The sequence below is a fragment of the Trachypithecus francoisi genome, unplaced genomic scaffold (assembly GCF_009764315.1).
Source record: "Trachypithecus francoisi isolate TF-2019V2 unplaced genomic scaffold, Tfra_2.0 Lachesis_group0, whole genome shotgun sequence".
NCBI lineage: Eukaryota > Metazoa > Chordata > Mammalia > Primates > Cercopithecidae > Trachypithecus > Trachypithecus francoisi.
In genome coordinates this window covers 138,670,844-138,683,148 of record NW_022681453.1, presented here as the reverse complement: position 1 = coordinate 138,683,148, position 12,305 = coordinate 138,670,844, and the positions used below count along the sequence as shown (strand labels likewise).

At 37.9% G+C, this 12,305-nt stretch overlaps 1 protein-coding gene across 9 annotated transcripts in view; it reads left to right on the top strand.

The window, feature by feature from the left end:
• ULK4 (unc-51 like kinase 4) overlaps positions 1-12,305 on the top strand; it is a 735,134-nt gene that overhangs the window by 655,892 nt on the left and 66,937 nt on the right. Inside the window, exon 36 of one of the 9 annotated variants that reach the window (XR_004437258.1) lies at positions 6,607-6,870. The exons of the other annotated variants lie outside the window; for them this stretch is intronic. The gene's annotated coding sequence lies outside the window, so the exon portion shown is untranslated. The remainder of the gene's footprint in view (positions 1-6,606; positions 6,871-12,305) is intronic. 9 annotated transcript variants of the gene reach the window in all.

Below are 12,305 nucleotides of genomic sequence, written 5' to 3'. Positions count from 1 at the left end.
GATTTTACTGCTGGTGGAATAGTGATTGGGCTGTTGTCAATAACCCAATAGAAGGCTTGGGCTCTCCATTTATTAATTCACTGACTCTGGCTCCACCATTTATTCATTTAATGTTTCTGGGAGAGTTATTTAACCTCTTTGAATCTCCATTATCCAGATCTATAAATTGGACACAATAGTAATACCTATCTCATGTAGTTCTTATGAGGATTACATGACATTAATACATGTAAAGTATTTAGAAAAGTATCAGGCACATGGTAAACACCAAATAAATGTTAGATGTTTAAAAAATGAATATGGTGATATGATAGCCTTTGCTTTCGCAGATTGGACATGATGGCATCCTGCTTTGACCATGTACCAAGATGTGTCTAGTATAGTAATACAATTAATGTGAAGGCTTCCTCTTATTTAATAAAACCTAGATTTTCAGAGTCAGAGGGCTGTAGGTTCTTCCTTTTGATCTGGACTCTTGAAATTGACAGTACTTAAACACTTGGCTAATTATTGATGAACTATGATAATCAGATAATCATGGACACATGAAGAGTGCTTTTAGCCTTTTTGAGCCATTGAGAACTCAGTGGAAACAAGACATCCTAACAGCTCTTGAGATGGAGACCATCTTGTGTGTAAATTGAAGAGTATATAAGTTGAAGAGTTCAAATCACAAGCACTTCATTGTACTAGTTCGTAGTACCCCAACACAAAGATGCCCAGATGCACCTGGCAGAATAATGCAGCTTGCAAGTCCATTCCAAAGGTTGTCATAGCCTCTGCACTGCCGCTTAAATGTCTTGCACTACCTTTGATATTACATGTAAGTAAAATAAAGACCCTATTTCTTGAAGTCATGCAATAAATCCTAAACTCATTTTCATAGACCTGTTTTACAGCTAATTATATCTTTTCAGACCCAATCTTTTATTTTCCCAAATCCACCATAATAGAATCAGTGTTACTGATTCTTCCATACCATGGTTCTTTTTAAAACCAAATTAACATGCACTGGAAATAGAGTTGAGTTTCTGGATGGATCTGTCATCTTTTACAGGTTTTATAAAGAGGAGTCACTGATTAAGTCCTCTTCATTCCAAATACAGCTATTTTCTTTGCAAGCCATGCTTGGATACAAAATATCGATCAACCACATCCTAGTTGTTTTTCTGGATTTGCTCTGACCTCACAGACCACACACTGCTGATAGCCTGCTGCTGTCACTCCAGGATGACTCAGGTAGCTGGCTCACCCTGCTCATCAGGATTTCCCTCAGGACACACCACAAGCACTGGACATTTCTTTGTACCAGCACTCTGCGTAGTATTCTAACTATAGAGAAGATTCTCATTAAAATATTTTAGGATAATGGCAGGTGCAGTGCAAAACACAGACCTTTTTTGTGTGGCATTTCTTCCAAATCTTTATTTTGACTCTCAGTACTAATTAAGTGTTAAGTATACTCAAGAAAACTAAAGTTTTGAACCAAAAACTAGGTACAACTATACCTACTTACTGAATTTAAAACCAAATCTAGTCGGTTACTGAAGCTTGTGCATTTGTCACGTGTTTCTCATGTCATGGTTTTTATCTCTGTCGGTTCGTTTATGGCCTTCTCTGCATTGATTATTCTAGTTATCCATTCTTCCATTCTTTTTTCAAGATTTTTAGTTTCTTTGCGCTGGCTACGTAATTCCTCCTTTAGCTCTGAGAAGTTTGATGGACTGAAACCTTCTTCTCTCAACTCGTCAAAGTCATTTTCCGTCCAGCTTTGATCCGTTGCTGGTGATGAACTGCGTTCCTTTGGAGGGGGAGATGCGCTCTTATTTTTTGAATTTCCAGCTTTTCTGTCCTGCTTTTTCCCCATCTTTGTGGTTTTATCTGCCTCTGGTCTTTGATGATGTTGACGTACTGATGCGGTTTGGGTGTGGGTGTCCTTCCTGTTTGTTAGTTTTCCTTCTAACAGTCAGGACCCTCAGCTGTAGGTCTGTTGGAGATTGCTTGAGGTCCACTCCAGACCCTGTTTGCCTGGGTATCAGCAGCAGAGGCTGCAGAAGATAGGCTATTGCTGAACAGCGAGTGTTCCTGTCTGATTCTTGCTTTGGAAGCTTCATCTCAGGGGTGTACCCTGCCGTGTGAGGTGTGGGGTGTCGGTCTGCACCTAGTGGGGGATGTCTCCCAGCTAGGCTACTCAGGGATCAGGGACCCACTTGAGCAGGCAGTCTGTCCATTCTCAGATCTCAACCTCCGTGTTAGGAGATCCACTGCTCTCTTCAAAGCTGTCAGACAGGGTCGTTTGCATCTGCAGAGGGTTCTGCTGCTTTTTGTTTAGCTGTGTGCTGTCCCCAGAGGTGGAGTCTACAGAGACAGGCAGGCCTCCATGAGCTGCTGTGGGCTCCACCCAGTTCGAGCTTCCCAGCGGCTTTGTTTACCTACTTAAGCCTCAGCAATGGCAGGCGTCCCTCCCCAAGCCTCACTGCTGCCTTGCAGTTAGATCACAGACTGCTGTGCTAGCAATGAAGGAGGCTCTGTGGGCGTGGGACCCTCCCAGCCTGGTGTGGGATATAATCTCCTGGTGTGCCATTTGCTAAGACCCTTGGTAAAGCGCAGTATTGAAAACCAAATCTAATTATATGTTTTTACTAAAATATGCAAACAATTGTTTTTAAAAACAAACCTAACAACCCAATTCAAACCAATGTGGACTTCTTAAAGTTAAAATATCAAACTTGTCCTACAAATTAAAATTTTTTTGAGACTCTTAATTTTAAAAAATATCTTCTTAACTCTCTATGCCGGAGAAAATCCCATCTATTACTATTTATTTCTCACAGCATTCATGGAATGGAAGAACTGAAGAAAGGCATTCTTTTCTATCTTATTTTTTGACTATAATTTCCCCCATTAGGATTTTCTCAAGAGGTAAGATACAGAGTTGAGAGCAACTTTTGTCTTTAAACTCATTAATAATTTACCTTAACCCCTGGGACAACAGTGCTAGATACAGCAATTAGTTTAAAGGGTCAATGAAATGGCACCACAGGGAGGAGGAAGGTCAAGTGACTAATACCCTGCAGCACTTGTGATTTAACAGTAAGAAGATATAAAAGGAAAGGAATTGGCAGCAGCTTTCCCAACCTCAGGCCCAGAAAGTAAATCTTTCATGTCTGTAATCACTTGAAGGTATTCTGGTGGTGGCAGAGCCTTGGTTTATGGTTTGGATAGCACTGGGCTAGAGGATAAATCACCTTCTGGAATATTTTGGTAATTTTTTCCTTCCAAATTGTAATTCTGTTCAGCATCAGCTATTTATCTTGAGTTATTATTCTAAGAAAATCAGTGATTTGTTGTTGTTCAGAGGGATGTATTATTTGACCAAGAGAAAAATGATTGTTGCATTTTGGTAAATGGGTAGGAGGGTAGAGGAACATGCATCTGGAACTGGCCTGGGTCATCTCCTCTTCTTTCATAGAAGTTTGACCCATCCTTGTGTTAGATCATTTATTGTTATCAATAATCATTATCATTATCAATTATCTGTTATGTGCACAGACTAAAAGAAAAAAGTAAAATGACAATGTTTCAAAACCAGAAGAAATGAGTTTGAATTGCTGAAAAAATAGATGTAATTTCCTATTTTACATCAAAACTTACAATCATTAAATAGTATGTATAAGGAGAGTCTTAATGTTTTTAGAAAATACCTAATATTAAATTAAAATTGCATAGAAAAATACATGAACAAAGAGCAAAGTCTAGAGGGAAATATTTGAAGATGTTAACTCATTTACTTAATAAAGATTTCAGTGCCCGTTATATGCCTGACACTGTTCTAGATGCCAACATATATGGTGGTGAGCCAACTAAAAAAGACGCTGCCTTCATGGAGTTTGCACCGTAGTTGAGAGTAGGGAAAATAATATATCCATTTTTAAAATTTCAAGTTTGATTTTAGATACAGAGGGCACATGTGCAGGTTTGTCACATGGTGAGTACATTGCACCCAGGTAGTGAGCATCATACTCAGCAGGTAGTTTTTCAACCCACATCGCTCCCTATCTCCCCCTTCTAGTAATCCACGGTGTCTATTGTTCCCATCTTTATGCCCATGTGTGCTTGGTGTTTAACTCTCACTTAGAAGTGCGAACATGCGGTATTTGATTTTCTCTTCCTGCGTTAATTTGCTTAGGATTATGGCCTCCAGCTTCATCCATTTTGCTGTAAAGGATATGATTTCATTCTCCATTTAAAAAAAAATAACAGCTTTATTGAGATATAATTCACATATCATACAAGTTACCCATTTAAAATGTACAACTCAGTGGTTTTTAGTGTATTAGCAGTTGTGCAGCCATCACCGCAGTTTTTCAACATTTTTATCACCCCAAAAGTCAGCCTCTTTTGTCTGACCTCTTTCACTTAGTATAATGCTTTCAGATTTTATCTATTTTGTAGCATGTGTCGGCGCCTCTTTTTTTGCCAAATAATATTCCATTGTATGGACATAGCTCACATTTTGTTTATTCATTTATCAGTTGATGGTCATTTGGGCTTTTCCCCCTTTTGCTATTATAATAATGCTTCCATAAACATTTGTATACGTGTTTTGTGTACACATATGTTTTCATTTTTTTGTGTTCATACCTGTGAGTGGAATTCCTGGGTCATTTGGTAACTCTCTGTTTAATCATTTGGGGAACTCCCAGACTCTTTCCTAAAGTAGCTGACCATTTATAGTCCCACCAGCTATGTATGAGAGTTCTGATTTCTCGACTTACTTATCATCTCCAACATTTGCTACTGTTTATCTTTTTGGTTGTGGCCATCCAATGGGTGGGAAGTGGCATCTCATTGTGGTTTTGATGTGCATTGTCCTGATGGCTAATGATATTAAGCATCTATCTTTTCATGTGCTTATTGGCCACTTGTACATCTTCTTTGGGGAAACGTTTATTTGGATCCTTTCTCCACCACTGGGAACTGATGAGAGACTGAGCCCTGTGTTCTTGGCTACACCAGCCTAGAACAGAGTTTCTGTAGTGCCGAGCAGGGAAGGCAGAGGGATGTAGAGGCCTGTGGTTGAAATGCCACAGACTAACAACTGTTCTCACTAAGTTTTAGTAGATTTTCTTGAATAAATATTTCTTCATTTGCTGTATGCACTTAAGACAATTTCAGACGCATTAAATGGTTGGTTTTTAAATAATTTCTGTAAGTTATGCTTGTTTCTCTGGGAATGGGCCTTTGTAGCTCCTCACGCCACCATTCCAGAAACCTGGAACACCATTTTTACTCAAAAGAGTAACTACTGACAGGCAAACTATGATTAGGCTTGAGTATCTGGCAGGCATTTTCTCAGAAATGAACAAAGTCTGTGACTTCAAGGAAAACAGCTGACAGCACTTGTTGCCATAAATTTGAGTTTTCAAGCCAAAATGAGAATTCTAAATTTTAGAATTTCAGAAAACTTCATCCAAAACAATATATCCCAGCAGATCGAATGTAGAAGCAGATAGGAGAATCTGTTTTCTAGTAAGAAAGACACTAAAGAATTTGCAAAAATGTAAAACAATGTCACTCTTGTTCCCAGATTTTCTTGTTTTAGAAAATACATTTAAAAGACATATGCTAATTTGCGTGGTTTTATTGTTATTTTAAATGAATTTATAAGTAATTTTAAATGTCTTGGTTTTAATTTTCAATATAGTAAATACTGATAAATATACCCTGCCTAAACAAAATCCGTTGAGGTCCTCAATTTTTAAGAATATAAAGGGTCTAAGACCAAAAAGTTTGAAAGCCACTTATCTAATAAAGACCCGTCTATGATCTCCCTTAGATCAGTGGTTTCACACACACACACACACACACACACACACACTGCACCAAATGAAGATATATTCTTTAGAAGGACACTTAAAACAATTACACTTATAGACCATCACCAAATTTTTAAACAAATTTCAAATAAATTATGTACTCAGACTGTATTTCTAACCACAGTTAAATTAAATTAAAAACGAATAATAAAATATATCACCCCCATCACTACTATTACCACTACCATTGGTTGTTTGGAAACTACAGAATATACATATTCTTATGCCATTAAGGTAATTTGATAATCCTAAAATAGAAAATATTTAGAACTGTTCTGGTTTTAGATTGCCACAGAACAAAACATGCTAAAACTTAGTGGCCTACACTCTCCTTAGTGAAATAACTCAGAAACAGTCAGATATCATATGTTCAAACTCATAAGTGGAAGCTAAACAATGGGTACACATGGACATACAGAGGGGAATAATAGACATTGGAGACTCCAAAAGGTGGGTGGGTGGAAAGGAGGGATTGAAGGTCGAAAAATGACCAGTTGGATACATTGTTCACTGTTCAGGTGATGGCTACACTAAAAGCCCAGACTTTACCACTACACAATATATGCATGTAAGAAATCTACACTTATACCCTCTAAATATATAAAAATTTAAAAAATGTTTAAAATAAACCTAGTGGTCTAAAAAGATAACATTTATCTTGCTGACAGATCTGTAGTTTGGGTTGGGCTCAGTGAAGTCGACTTGTCTTTGCTCCTCTGCTCCACAGGACATCAGCTGGCACATCTCAAAGACTGGGGGGTTGGAATCATCTGAAGGCTCACTCTTAGGTGGCAGTCAACACTTGCTGGCACAAGCTGGAACCCTGGTACATGACCTGCTCATGTAGCCTGGGCTTCCCCAGGATTCAGTGGCTAGGTTGTAAGGAAAGCCATCTCACGAGCTCTAGAGCCCTGCAGAAGCTGTGTCACCTTTTATATCCTAGCTTCAGAAGTCACTTAACTTCAGACGTCATACCTTGTATCTGTTCAAGGTCAGTCCCTAAGCCCGGTCTGTATTCAAAATGAGGGAAATTAAATTCTATTTTTGATGGCAGGAGTGTAAAGGAACTTCCAGGTATGTTTTAAAACCACTATAGAACTGAGGAAATAAAATTATATGGTTTAACTAAAGCAGCACTTTACTACTTTAGCTAGAGATACATTTTTATCATTAAAGATGAATTTTAAAAACAAGGAACGTTGAAAATAAATGTGTTGAATGTTCAACTAAAGAAGCTTGTAAAAGAATAATAGAATAAACCCAAAGAAGACAGTGGAATAAAATGCTAAATATAAGAGCAGAAATTAATGAAATAGAAAACAACGGAAAAATGAGAAGAAGATCCACACCAAAAGCTGTTCTTTGAGAATGTTAATAGTCCCACTGTCTAAGAAAAAGCAGAAGAACAAATAAGCACCAGCAATAGGAATAAGAGCTAACATTTAGTAAACACTAAATTTATTACTTTTTATTGCCATGGATTGATTTAAGCGCATTACATACATTAATTAGTTTAATTCTCACAACACCCCTAAATAACTTGCCCATGGAAAAACACATCACCACTAAATGCCTTCCTACTTTTCATCTCTGCTGGGTCTCTATTTAGTCCCCTCTTTTCATTCCTCATGGTGTTTTGTGTCTTTTCTCTTTTTCACTGGAGAAACCTTTCCAAAGGTTTGTCGTCTCAGACCTTGCCTTTGTTAACTTTTAGGCATGTGTTTGTTTCTGTTTCATTACTCTTTGCTCAGTAGTTATTTCCTTTCTTCTATTTTCTTTGAATTTATTCTGCTTTTCTATTTCTAATTTATTTGTTTGTATGATGAGCTCATTACTTTTCAGCCTTTCTTCTTTTCTAATATAAGCACTTAGGGCTACAAATAACCCTCCTGGGGCCACTTACACTGCATTCCACAAGTTTTTTTGTTTGGTTGATTAGTTTTTGTTTTTGAGATAGGGTCTCACTCTGTTGCCCAGGCTGGAGTGCAGTGGTATGATCATAGCTCACTGTAACCTCAAATCCCTGGGCTCAAGTAATCCTTCCACCTCAGCCTCTTAAGTAGCTGGGACTACAGGTGTGCTAATGTGTGTGTGTGTGTGTGTGTGTGTGTGTGTGTGTATGTCTGTAGAGATGAGGTCTCTCTATGTTGCCCAGACTGGTCTCTAAGTCCTGGCATTAGGCATCCCCCGGCCTTGGACTCCTATAGTGCTAGGATTATAGACCTGAGACACCAGGCCTGGCCCACAAGTTTTGATATATAGTGTTTTTATTATCAGTTCTAATTTTTTTCTTTGAATTATGAGTTATTTTAAAATGTAATTTTAGACATCAAAACCTGTAGGTCACTTGTTGTTAGTGACTTCTAATCGAGCTGCATTGTTGCCAGAGAACATTAGCTGTAATGAATTCTGATTCTTAAAAAATTTTGTGCTGGGCGCAGTGACTCAAGCCTGTAATCCCAGCACTTTGGGAGGCCAAGGTGGGTGGATCACGAGGTCAGAAGATCGAGACCATCCTAGCTAATACGGTGAAACCCCGTCTCTACTAAAAATACAAAAAAATTAGCCGGGCGTGGTGGTGGGCACCTGTAGTCCCAGCTACTTGGGAGGCTGAGGCAGGAGAATGGTGTGAACCCTGGAGGCAGAGCTTGCAGTGAGCAGAGATCACGCCACTACACTTAGCCTGGGTGACAAAGCAAGACTCTGTCTCAAAAAAAAAAAAAAAGAAACTTGCTTTATGGCCTGGTATGTGATCATTTTTTATAAATATTCAGCCCAGCATGGTGGCTCACATCTGTAATCTCAGCTACTCAAGAAACTGAGGCAGGAGGATAGCTTTAGCCCAGGAGTTTGAGTCTGGTGAGCTGTAGTCATGCCACTACACTTTAGCCTGAGCAACAGAGTAAGAACCCATTGCTAAATAAATAAATAAATAAATAATCAATGTGTGTTAGAAGAAATATGTCCTCCACTAATTGGTATAATGCTCTGTATATGTCTGTATTAGGGTTCTCTAGAGGGACAGAACTAATAGGATAGATATATATGTAAAGGAGAGTTTGGCCGGGCATGGTGGCTCACACCTGTAATCCCAGGACTTTGAGAGGCCAAGGCAGGTGGATCACAAGGTCAAGAGATCAAGACCATCCTGACTGTGAAACCCTATCTCTACTAAAAGTTCAAAAAATTAGCCAGGTGTGACAGGTACCTGTAGTCCCAGCTACTTGGAAGGCTTAAGGCAGGAGAATTGCTTGAACCTGGGAGGTGGAGGTTGCAGTGAGCCGAGATTGTACCACTGTACAACAGAGCAAGACTCAGTCTCAAAAATATAAAATACAATAAAATAAAATGAAATAGTGTATTAAGTATTAACTCACACAATTACAAGGTCCCACAGTAGGCCGTCTGCAAGCTGAGGAGCAAAGAGAGCCCGTCTGAGTCCCAGAGCTGAAGAACTTGGAGTCCGATGTTCGAGAACAGGAAGCATCCAGCATGGGAGAAAGATGTAGGCTGGAAGGCTAGGGCAGTCTAGTCTTTTCATGCTTTTATGCCTGCTTTACACTCTAGCTGTGCTCATAGCTGATTTCATAGTGCCTACCCAGATTAAGGGTGGGTCTGCCTTTCCCAGCCCACTGACTCAAATGTTAATCTCCTTTGGCAACATCCTCAGAGACACACCTTTAATCAGTACTTTGCATCCTTCAATCCAATCAAGTTGACACTCAGTATTAACCATTACAATGTTCGTTAAATTGAATTTGTTAATTATTTTGTTGAACATCTAGAATAACATTTGACAAAATACCTGGGTACTATGGGTCAGTCAAGTTGTCACATAAAATTAACCATCACAACGTTTGTTTGTTCTTCCCTCCCTCCCTTCCTTCATCTTTTTTCTTTTTTTTTTTTTTTTTTTTGAGTCAAGGTCTCCCTCTGTTGCCCAGGCTGGAGTGCAGTGGCATGATCACAGCTCACTGCACCCTCAACTTCCCAGGTTCAAGTGATCCTCCCACCTCAGCCTCCCAAGTAGCTGGGATTACAGGCACATGTCACCACACATAGTTAATTTTTTAATTTTTTGTAGAGACAGAGTTTTGCCATGTTGCCCATGCTGGTCTCAGACTCCTGGGCCCAAGCCATTTGCCCACCTCGGCCTCCCAAAGTGCTGGGATTACAGGCGTGAGCCACTGCCCACACCTGGCCCTACACTTATTTCATTTTCCATCCTCTTACTTTCAGCCTTTCTCTGTTTTTATGCTTTTGATACATTTCAAGTAAATAGCATTAAGTTAGATTTTGTTGTTGTTTCTATCTGCTCTGACAATCTCTGTTTTTTATTTGGTCAGTTTATCCTATTTGTATTTATTGTGATCGTATTTAGTTTTTTCTTCCATTTTATTTTGTGTTGTTTATTTGCTATATTTTTCTGATTTTCCCCACACCCTGTCTTCCCCCGCCCTCCCAGCTTCTAGTAAATTGATTATAAGGTAAACAAATATATACCTTTTTTTCCTCTTCTATTGATTTGAAAGGTAGTCTGTTTCTTTTATTTGGAAATTATCTTAAAAACTTATCTGGTATAATTGATTTAACAAAGTTTAAAAACAATGTGGCACAAAGAGTGGCGCACAGATTGGCACCAGTCTGAGGACTGTTGTGTATTAATTCACAGTATGAAAGTATAGGGATTGCGAAGAAGCATTTAGAAACATTTGATCCATTTGATGTTGCCAGTGTATCTAAGGATATGATCATTTTCCTAGTGATTCATTGTAGTATGTTTTAGAAAAGATCAGTTCATGAGGGACTGGAAAAAAGGCTGGGGACCTTCACAACAGTGGTTTGAAAAACACTAAAGTTCATTAAGGTTTCTAGCCTTCTCCCACACAATGCAATGACTTTAAATCCTTCAGTCCTGTTTACCCCTTTCCAGCCTATATGTTATTGTCATCTAGTGTTTTAAACCCACTTGTAAATATACCTCTAAAATGTGTCATGTTTATTATTTTTTTCCTAAAAAGCATTGGTTAGATTTACCCATATATTTACCAAAATTCATTATTTTTTAGTGGAGCTTTTTCTTTCCTTCTGGATTCAAATCTGTTCTCTCTAAAATACCTCATTTGGTAATTTTTTCATTAAGGGTTTTTACTGATAAAGCTTGTTTTTTAGAAAAGTATCTTTATTTTAACCGACTTTTGGCATAATTGTATAACTAAAATTATAATATTCTAAAGTAATTGTTCTAAAACATTTAGTGTTCCTATAATGGTCTTTCAGTACTTTTAGAACATTGCCCCACTATCTTCTGCCATTCTATTGTAAATGTCAAAAAGTCTACTTTGTCTAATTGCCATTTTTTGTAGATAATCAGTCTTTTTTCTCTAATTTTAAAATCTCATAGCTAGGCACAATGTCTTGTACCTGCAGTCTCAGTTACTGGGAGGGCTGAGGCAGGAGGATTGCTTGACCCCAGGAATTTTGGATTGTAGTATGCAATGATCACACCTGTGAATAACCACTGCACTCCAGCCTGGGCAACATAGTGAGACCCCATCTCTTAAAACATATATATTCCCTTTATCGTTGTTGTTCTGCGGTTTCACAGCAGTTTTTCTAGATGTTTCATGAAACATCTAGAAAATGTTGCTTCCTGCAGCAATATTCCTGTAGCAAAATATTGCTTCTTGCAGCAATATCTGAGGTATTAGCTGATAATTTTCTAGAAAGTATAAGTTATTAATCAATAACTTTCATGCTTTACAGTTGTAAGCTTTCTTTCAACTTTCATACTTTAAAAATAACTTTCATACATTTTATTTATAAAATAATTTTCATACAATAAAACTTTTCTAGAAAGTATGAAAGTTATGAAAGCAATAAACTGCTGTTCTTAAGCTTTTATTCAATGAATGTTGGATTCTGTAATTCTACCCTCCTTCACTTTAGTTATTTTGTGTTCTGAATGGCTTCTTCATACAGGTTGCGTATCCCTTATCCAAAATGACCAGAAGTGTTTTGGATTCGGAATATTTGCATATATGTAAGGCTTGAGCATGTCTAATCTAGAAATCTGAGATGCTCCAGTGAGCATTTCCTTTGAACATCATGTCAGCATTCAAAAACTTTCAGATTTTGGAGCATTTTGGGTTTTGGATTTTGGATTAGGAATACTCAACCTGTATCTATTTTCCGACTTATTTGTTCTCTCTTCCTCTATTGCTTACCTACTGCTTAACCCAGTCTTTGAATTTTTAATTTCAGCAACCACATTTTTTCAATTTTTGTATTTAAATGGAGTTTTCTTTCAATTATTTCCAGTATCTGTTTCCAGTATCTATGTCCTGATTGTTCCTTTTCTGATTCCTTCTTCTATACCTGTAATCAAGTGAGTCATCTTTTTTTGTAGTTTTTATTCAATAATTT